General features: G+C 39.9%; 2 long non-coding RNA genes across 2 annotated transcripts; both read left to right on the top strand.

Moving 5' to 3' along the window:
• Positions 1 to 754: 754 nt before the first annotated feature.
• LOC117130215 lies at positions 755 to 2,104 on the top strand. Its single transcript, XR_004453656.1, has 2 exons — positions 755 to 1,894; positions 2,001 to 2,104. It is a non-coding gene; the product is annotated as an uncharacterized LOC117130215 (long non-coding RNA).
• Positions 2,105 to 3,810: 1,706 nt separating this feature from the next.
• On the top strand, positions 3,811 to 9,017 carry LOC117130216. The gene is made up of 2 exons (XR_004453657.1): positions 3,811 to 8,807; positions 8,914 to 9,017. It is a non-coding gene; the product is annotated as an uncharacterized LOC117130216 (long non-coding RNA).
• Positions 9,018 to 9,374: the final 357 nt, after the last annotated feature.

Raw genomic sequence — 9,374 nt, 5'->3', positions numbered from 1 at the left:
ATCACTAGTTCATCCCTAGCATCATCTAACCATTTGTTACACAGCCTCTCACTGACCGAGCCTTCACAGCTCCTTGGCTTGACCAGAACCATCCTTAGTTCCTGAAACCACAACCAGATAAGCATTAATCATAACCGAGAATAGAACGGATTGATTCTACAATGCTTGGCTTGGTTCCTAGAACTTAGATAAACCTCAGGCAACATAATCATAAAACGTATGAACCTACCTACCGTATCCTAAGTCATTCCACCAACCACCCCTTGACTTAGAATCATATAGATAGTCCAGAATAGATAAACAGAACACATGAACAGTCCGGATCTTCCCGAAGACCAATCCGTCCATCCGGATAGAATCTAGGTGCGACCGGCCTAGATGAAGTCCGGCTCAATGGCCCAACGGACTTTCTTACCTGATCCGGCCTTGGGCCTGGATCCAACGGCCGAGTAAGCCTTACACCCAATCCGAGTAGGCCAAACGGCCGATCGGACCTTGCGACTCTTACCCTGGCTTAGACGAACCGTGTACTTGTCTCGACGGACAAGACATGGTCTGATCCCTAAGGAACGGACACGACCTGTCTCAACAGGCACCGTTAGGAACATGCACCCCTTCGGTCCTTGGTACCTATTTGTCCTCGTACCTCTTGTCGTCCGTAACGCTTGGTTACTTACACCCTTTGGTAACTCACAACCTTTGGAACTCGTTGATGTGCCGCAGTCCATGGATCATTACATGGAACCAGCTCAGCATGGAGTTCAAGAAGTTCTGAACATTTCAACTGAGGTTCATGTTTTTCACCGTGCCAGACTTGACTTGGATCATGCCAGACTTGAGAAAGATCATGCCAGACTTGAGAAAGATCATGCCAGACTTGAGAAAGATCATCTCAGACTTGAGAAAGATCATGCCAGACTTGACTTGGATCATGAGGTTTCACAAAATGATCGAGACTTCTCTGTTTTGGCTCGATTGGCCCATACTGCACGTACCGGCAACCATACTGATGGACTGATCTAGCCTTTTGATCAGTTCACGCACTTTGATGAGCCAAGTTTCACTAAGGCAAGGATCCTTCACCTTGCTGAAGACATAGGACACACTTTGTAAGAACCCTCACAAGCATATATAATTTTGGTCGAGAAAAATCCCGCTCGACCAGTTTGGAGTTGGTTCGACCAGAATTAAAAATAAAAATCGATCCGGTGAATTATTCTTGATCGGACTGTCTCGAGGCCAAAGTACCTACTCTTAATAGTTCTGACCAAGTGTTAATTATTATGGTCGAGTTTTATCTATAAGCTGGATCAGAACCAATGGACGGGAAACATTTTATCGAAAACTGGTCTTGAATACTTTCAGCTGCTTGCGAGTCATGTGCATGTCATGTGCTGCTTGGGTGCTTGCTTCCTTCCTGACCTGTACATGTGACTTGCACCTTCCAGCTTGCTTGCTACATTAAAGTCATGTGAGTTGCACACCTGCTTGAAGTTTCTTCATGAAAAGGAAATGACATTACTTCATGGGAAGGAAAGTGTGATTCAGCTCACCACATGTCTCATACTGATCTGAAACTTTTGTCCTTTCTTGCTGACTCTTCTCCTGCTATTTCCCCTGTCATTTATTACCTTGTCCTCTTCCTGGTCGAGCTCATTCATCTCAGAAACAAGAAAGAAAAATTCAGAGAGAAAGAGAGAAAGAAAGAGTGAAAAATCTGTGAGGAAAATACTTGAAAAATTCAGAAAAAAATAAGAGAAGAGAAGTGAGCTTGGACGACCCTTTCTCACCCTCTTCTGACTTTAATCAGTGAGTATTGGTGTGGTTAAGAGCTGAATATTTGGTGTCCTGAAGTTCAGAATCACCCATGTTCTTCAGCCTTTGGTTTTGATCGGTAAGATGTATTTTGATCAGTTTTCAGTGAGAAGTTCTGTTGGTTTGGAAACACTTGAGGCTTTGTCTGAATGAATCCGACCTTGGCTTGATATGGCACTGATCAGGTTAGGAGTGGCTTCAACGATAAGTTGTGTACCATCTGAATTCAGAAGATTGTTGATTTGAATCGGTAAGAGCTTATGGGTTTGATGAGATCAGTTTTTGTTAAGCTTCAGTCTCCTGTTTCAGTTCTGTTTGATGATAACCAAGTCCTGTGTCTTGATAAACCTATCAGGAACAGTTGTCTGAATTCATATAAGCTTCACTCTTGGTTGGTGTATGATTGAATTTGTATCATAGAACCAGTAGCTGAACTTACGTGAATTGTCTGAATTAAACCGAACTGATTTGATCTTGTCTTCAACTGATCTGGCCGAGCTGTCTACGGTCTGAACTTGTCATGAACAGATATAGTCTGAGTTTAACTAAATTTTTAGGACCAGACCTGAACTTGTCTTGAACCAAACTGATATGAGAGAACTGAACTGAAATGTTATGAACTGAGTTGAGTTTCTTCTTGAACCAGACTAGTGAACCTTATGTTCCAACTGTATGTTTTGAATTCAGATGGCCAAGGAGAGTATTCGGATCAGCCGGATCTTTGTGATGGTTCTGAACCGAGAGTGATCCAGAAGTGAAGTGTGATTAGCTTGAGCTCGAGTCTAGTCTTCCTTAGCCAATCTCATGGATTTAAAGGTGAGTCTAGATAGATGATGAATGAATTATGAATGATTGCATATTGAATATGGTTGATTAATTAAGAATTAATCATGAATTAATTAAGGAATAATCATTGATTAATTAAGGATTAATCATAGATTAATTAAGGAGTAATTATGGTTTGATTGATTAAGTATTATTCCTTAATCTATATTTATATATGAAGTATTTATCTAGTTTAAATACTTAAGAATAAGCAAGAATAATTCTTTGAGGTTATCCCGAGCCTTAGTACTTGTTCTCAAGTACTAATCTATAAGTATTCTATTAATAAGTGTGAATCATGTGAAGTCTTATTGTATACTCACTCTCCCAAAAGTCCCGCATTGCCGTGAATTGGTCCTGCGATATGGATCAAGGTCATGAAGACACGATGATGGGGTCGCACCCTGGAGGCCGTGTAACTGCATGCAGCGTTGGATGTTCTATCTTGGAATATCTGATGGAGATGATGGTTATATTTATTCCCCGTTAGGCTCGGTTAGCCTTGGTGGTTTTCCGGGTTTAGCATATATATATATATATATTAAGAGTATGAGTGATTGGCGGGTATCATGGAGGTGATGTTTAAGATAGATTCACATGGATGGATTGAGAGGCCTTATAATTATATTAATTATGGAATATAATTCCACTGCATTCAAATGGTGTCGATTGCTCGGGATACTATTGATAAGTGTTTGGGTGTGGGACTAGGCTCACTGAGTAAACTAGTTACTCATGACTCATTTGTGATGCAGGTAACCAGTAGACGGGAGACCTTACTCTAGGACGGGAAGGAACATCATTAACCAGCGGTAGTTTTATTATCCTTGCAAAGGCGTTTTGATATACTCTATGTATAAGGTTTGTTGACCGAAAACCTCGAGGTTAATCTATAAGATTTTGTAAGATTCTTTTAAATGAATAAGTATATAGTGTATAAAGAATGTTTTTAAAGTATGGGTTCCAAATGATATTTGTCCTTGTCCGGACGAACCAACTATTGGGTATTACTCTTAAGGTTGTAAAGCCTCGGGTTGTACCTAATAGGATATGTGTACTTAGGCGGTTGGCCTAAGGTACCTGGATTTATTTCGGGAACTTCGGGTTAGTCGTTTATGTACACATTGTGGCTTCTCGGTTTGGTTTCAGCTACGAGTGATCGGCTGTGCATGTTCTTGTTTGATTGTTGCACAGCTGTTCGAGTCAACTTATACTTAGACCAGATCGGGGGTGTCACAAAGGTGGTATCAGAGCATGGTTATACGATGCTAGAATGGGACTTGTTTCAAATGTTTTTCGAGTCAAAATGAGTCGCAAGGATAACTAGGATATGCTGGCTTGTTCCTTTAGTTTAGGATAGATAGTCATGGGTAGTTACCTAACCGTGATCTTTCAGAGCAGAAGCACCGAGACAAGATTGAACGGGTGGACTGTGCTGACCGGTGTTACTATCATTATGCTCGAGTTTGCTACCCTCATGGTCGGGTTCACTACCGTCCTGTTAAGACTCAGTAACCTCATGTCTTCCTGCCGTTCTTTTGAGTTCTAGTGGAGGATACCAATTCTTTAGAGAGATATATGGGACAGAGTTGATACATCGAATACATCTCCGGACCCTTGTGTTATCAATGTCAAGCTTATTCTGAGACGTACAAGCACCAAAGCCGTACAAGCCAAATTTTTATGTATTTGTTTCAAGCTTAGCATTGGACGAAGAGATGGTTTGATTGTATTACAAGATGATGAAAGCACCGGAAGCATTTTGTTTGCAATGAGACATCATAAATCTTATGATGCAAAGAATAAGAAATTGGGACCATAAGATACTGAAGAAGGTCTAAACTGTTCGAGGTATACTTTGGCTTGAGGCAGATTTGGGAGTCAACAAAATCAGAGCACAATATTGACGTGGTCATTGTTCACAGAATTACAAGAAGGATTTGGCAGCAAGCTATTTGGAGATGAACGCTATGAGTTGTTGGTCAAGAGTCAAGAATTACTTCAAGGAGTTGAGATCGAGTTGGACAGATTTCAAGAGTTCAAGAAGTAGAATTTTCTACACATGGTATGGGACCGACTGAAGATTAAGTTTACAGAGTTGGTACAGTGAGATGTTTCCGCCAGGAGGTTAAGGTCGAGTTAATCATATACAACAATTTCAGCATCAAGATATGTGGTCGAGTGAATTTCATTCATCGACTATGGTTTGGAGAATAAGCCAAAGATCATATGGAAAATCTTTGGGAACTTAGCCAAGAATTTTGGAGTAGATAAAAGACCATGGAGTTTCAAAGCTTCGAGGAGATGTTAGAGTATGACGTGAATGTGAAAGAAGCTATTATTTCTGAAGAAGTTAACCAAGTCATGCAGATCGTTTATTTTCCAACCGCTGCAGATCAAAGGTCAAATTCAAGAAGTGACTTAAGTAAGTCGTTGGGGATGATTTTGGGTGTCCATTTCTTCAGATCAAGATCGAGGACCTTGAGCCGTTATGGTTGTGACTAGCAAAGACAAAATGGTCGTGATTGTCAAAGTTTGGGAAATTCTGGAACGTTTGCATCATTCGCGCTTTGGTGGTTCTTGTGAAGAGTTAGGATTTTAGGTTACCCTTCCTCGTGAAGTTACCCGATCTACGTTACCTATACCAAAGATAAGACTTGTTGAACTTGTTCGCTTTTCCTTACCGTTAGTCCACATCCAAGTGTTAGGCTATTTGGGTAGAGCCTACACTTTATAGTTGACTGGACCGTCAAAACCCCTGAAAGGTCCAATCACAGGTTTGCTTCTTATCCCATTGTGTGTTGTGTGCATTTTTAAGATTTTATGAAGGATTGAAATTAAAAAAAAAATAATGTGACTTGTGATCAAGGTGTCGTAAGAGACCTTGCCTATGGATGGAATTTTCCATCCATATTGTGTTTGATTTGGGAACCACACGTAGTTGTAGTTCCCGAGTATTGTCATAGTTGTAAGTAGGAATCACTTTAGTGAATTCAAGTACCCGTTCTTATTCTTGGAAGTACTGGCTACCAGTTAAAATCTATGGTATGCCTTCCCCATTCCTCAGTACTTCCGTTAGAGCGGTATGTTTCTATCTAGAGTGAGATTGGCTATCTAGTTACCGAGCTCAATTAGGATGTTGAGGAAATAAATATTACGAAGAAGACCCGTCACTGTTGGCCTACAATGTTACTCTACCAAGTGTTTGAGCATCATTCGTATCAGTCTTATGAGTTGAAGACCTTTTGGGAAAAAGTGAAGATGTGTATTCCATTATCTTGATCATTAGGAAAGGGGAAGATGACAAGGATCAGAATGTAGTGAACAATCAGATAGCTAGAGAATTTGAAGTTATGCTTAAGGAATTGGAAGAGTTGTTGCTATCTAGAAGTAAGCTGTTCAATATTCTTGTGGAACCTGGATTCGCTGCAATAGCCTAGGGATCTCACCAAGTGGTTTTCGCCGAGTTCTAATAGAAGTTAGAAGATTTGTTTGGAGAAAGGTTTCCCTCGACCTTGATATTTTCTCGGGGAGTGCCCATGTCAGTGATAAAGAAGAAGGATGAGATTTTGTGGTTATGTTCAACTATAGCTGTCATGACTATTATCAAGTATAAACTTTCTAAAGTGGTTAAGATCAGTTGCAAGGTGAAAACGGTTTTCAAAGACGCTCGATGGATGCATGAAGTTTTAGTAAATGCTACTGCTGGGAAATTGGAAGTTGGATCCGATAGTCAGCAAGTTGGAACAAGGATTTGTTGGAGATTTAAAAAAGAGGTTGATGCTATTGAATAATGGTCGTGTCTAATCATTGTTATCAAGATTCGGAGTTCTTTGGATTGGCCGGTTACCATCAGAAGTGTGTTTAAAATTTGGAACCCATCAACCAGTGAGCCGACTAGCTGAGAAAAGCGTTACCTTAGAATAAGGTAAAATGATTGTAGAAGTAATCAACCAGTTCGAGGAAGTCTCTATGTCTCTACACACATCTTAGCCTTGCATGAGCCTAATATGTCAACCAGTTAGGTGAATGCTGCTGCAAGACGATTGTATAATCATTTATGTATCAGGGGAGCTAAAGAGGCATACTGAAAATTATTCAATGCACGAGTACGCGTTGGCTATAGTTTTGTTTTCTCTTCAGAATTGGTTATCATTTCAGTATGGAGAAAGAATGCAAGTGTTCACTGATCAAAGAAAACATAAGAAACGCAAATGCAGTTGCTTATCCTTTGAGGAGAGGGGAAGTTGGTATCAATATTGAGAAGGAACTCAAAAATCAAGAAGTAGAATCAAAATGATTGATTTGGCTGTTATACCAGGAGAGAGAGCACAAAGTCTCCAAGATCGCAAGTAGTAAACAAGATGGCTTACTCGTTTCTATCTGAGGAACACAGTTGAGAAATGAGAACTTAAGGAAAACTTAGGAGGAGCTAAATGAAGATAATTTCAATGGATTATATGAGGAGTGTTATGTACACAAGGATAGTTAGAAAAGATGTGGGAGAAGGAACTCAAGATTTACCAGAAGATTAAACTAGATGAGTAGAAAAGAGATGCTAAGTGAACGCCGAAGAAGATTGATGAGTTAAGGAATAGATATGACCGTAAGGCATATGGGAATGCCAAGGTTGTTAAGATATAAGAGGATGTATCAATACATAAAGTGTGAAGTCGTGGTACAAGAGTACTCAGTTGGTGAATCAAGCTTGGTATAGATGGACCAGTTGAATCCTCGGTTGATGGGCATAAGAAGGAAATCAGAAAGCAATAGAACCTGACTTGGTAATGGGAAACATAGGAGAGATTAAGTTGTTCAGAAGATTATGAAGAGGGTCTCAGATAGATCAGCAGTGTATAGAATACTGTAAGGGAAATCAATCTTGGAATGGGTGAGTGTGTGTATTTGAGAGTAGCTCCCTTGGTCTGATTCATGTTAGCGTGATTGATTGTGCATGTTCTTGTTTGATTGTTGCACGGTTAATCACGTTAACATTCACCAGAGTCGAGATGTTACCTTCACATATGGCACATCACCTAATGTTCCACATTTCCATGTTGTTGTTATGAGGGAAAGCCAATTAGAAAAGTCTTAGAAGTGATAGTCTTCAGAGCTACTCGTGATTGTTAGAAAAGTATCCAGACCGCAGTTGACAAGAGTTGTGTAGCAGTAATTAATTTGTTTCCTCCTCAAACTGTTCGCTCAGAAAAGAAATTATTGATTGTAAGAGTTGAGGAACCAAAAATCAGTTGTGTAAACATAGGCAGATTAAGATAAAGTCAGAGCTAATATCCATAACTCCTTTCAGAGACAGTGTTCAGTAAAGTGTGTACAGCTATGCTTTTAAAATTCGGGGACGAATTCTTTTGAGGAGGGAAGAATGTAAGAACCCTCACAAGCATATATAATTTTGGTCGAGAAAAATCCCGCTCGACCAGTTTGGAGTTGGTTCGACCAGAATTAAAAATAAAAATCGATCCGGTGAATTATTCTTGATCGGACTGTCTCGAGGCCAAAGTACCTACTCTTAATAGTTCTGACCAAGTGTTAATTATTATGGTCGAGTTTTATCTATAAGCTGGATGAGAACCAATGGACGGGAAACATTTTATCGAAAACTGGTCTTGAATACTTTCAGCTGCTTGCGAGTCATGTGCATGTCATGTGCTGCTTGGGTGCTTGCTTCCTTCCTGACCTGTACATGTGACTTGCACCTTCCAGCTTGCTTGCTACATTAAAGTCATGTGAGTTGCACACCTGCTTGAAGTTTCTTCATGAAAAGGAAATGACATTACTTCATGGGAAGGAAAGTGTGATTCAGCTCACCACATGTCTCATACTGATCTGAAACTTTTGTCCTTTCTTGCTGACTCTTCTCCTGCTATTTCCCCTGTCATTTATTACCTTGTCCTCTTCCTGGTCGAGCTCATTCATCTCAGAAACAAGAAAGAAAAATTCAGAGAGAAAGAGAGAAAGAAAGAGTGAAAAATATGTGAGGAAAATACTTGAAAAATTCAGAAAAAAATAAGAGAAGAGAAGTGAGCTTGGACGACCCTTTCTCACCCTCTTCTGACTTTAATCAGTGAGTATTGGTGTGGTTAAGAGCTGAATATTTGGTGTCCTGAAGTTCAGAATCACCCATGTTCTTCAGCCTTTGGTTTTGATCGGTAAGATGTATTTTGATCAGTTTTCAGTGAGAAGTTCTGTTGGTTTGGAAACACTTGAGGCTTTGTCTGAATGAATCCGACCTTGGCTTGATATGGCACTGATCAGGTTAGGAGTGGCTTCAACGATAAGTTGTGTACCATCTGAATTCAGAAGATTGTTGATTTGAATCGGTAAGAGCTTATGGGTTTGATGAGATCAGTTTTTGTTAAGCTTCAGTCTCCTGTTTCAGTTCTGTTTGATGATAACCAAGTCCTGTGTCTTGATAAACCTATCAGGAACAGTTGTCTGAATTCATATAAGCTTCACTCTTGGTTGGTGTATGATTGAATTTGTATCATAGAACCAGTAGCTGAACTTACGTGAATTGTCTGAATTAAACCGAACTGATTTGATCTTGTCTTCAACTGATCTGAGCCGAGCTGTCTACGGTCTGAACTTGTCATGAACAGATATAGTCTGAGTTTAACTAAATTTTTAGGACCAGACCTGAACTTGTCTTGAACCAAACTGATATGAGAGAACTGAACTGAAATGTTATGAACTGAGTTGAGTTTCTTCTTGAACCA

The sequence above is a fragment of the Brassica rapa genome, unplaced genomic scaffold, assembly GCF_000309985.2.
Source record: "Brassica rapa cultivar Chiifu-401-42 unplaced genomic scaffold, CAAS_Brap_v3.01 Scaffold0360, whole genome shotgun sequence".
In the NCBI taxonomy this organism is placed as follows: Eukaryota; Viridiplantae; Streptophyta; class Magnoliopsida; order Brassicales; family Brassicaceae; genus Brassica; species Brassica rapa.
Note: the sequence above shows the minus strand (reverse complement) of the source record. Positions and strands in the feature narration are given on the sequence as shown.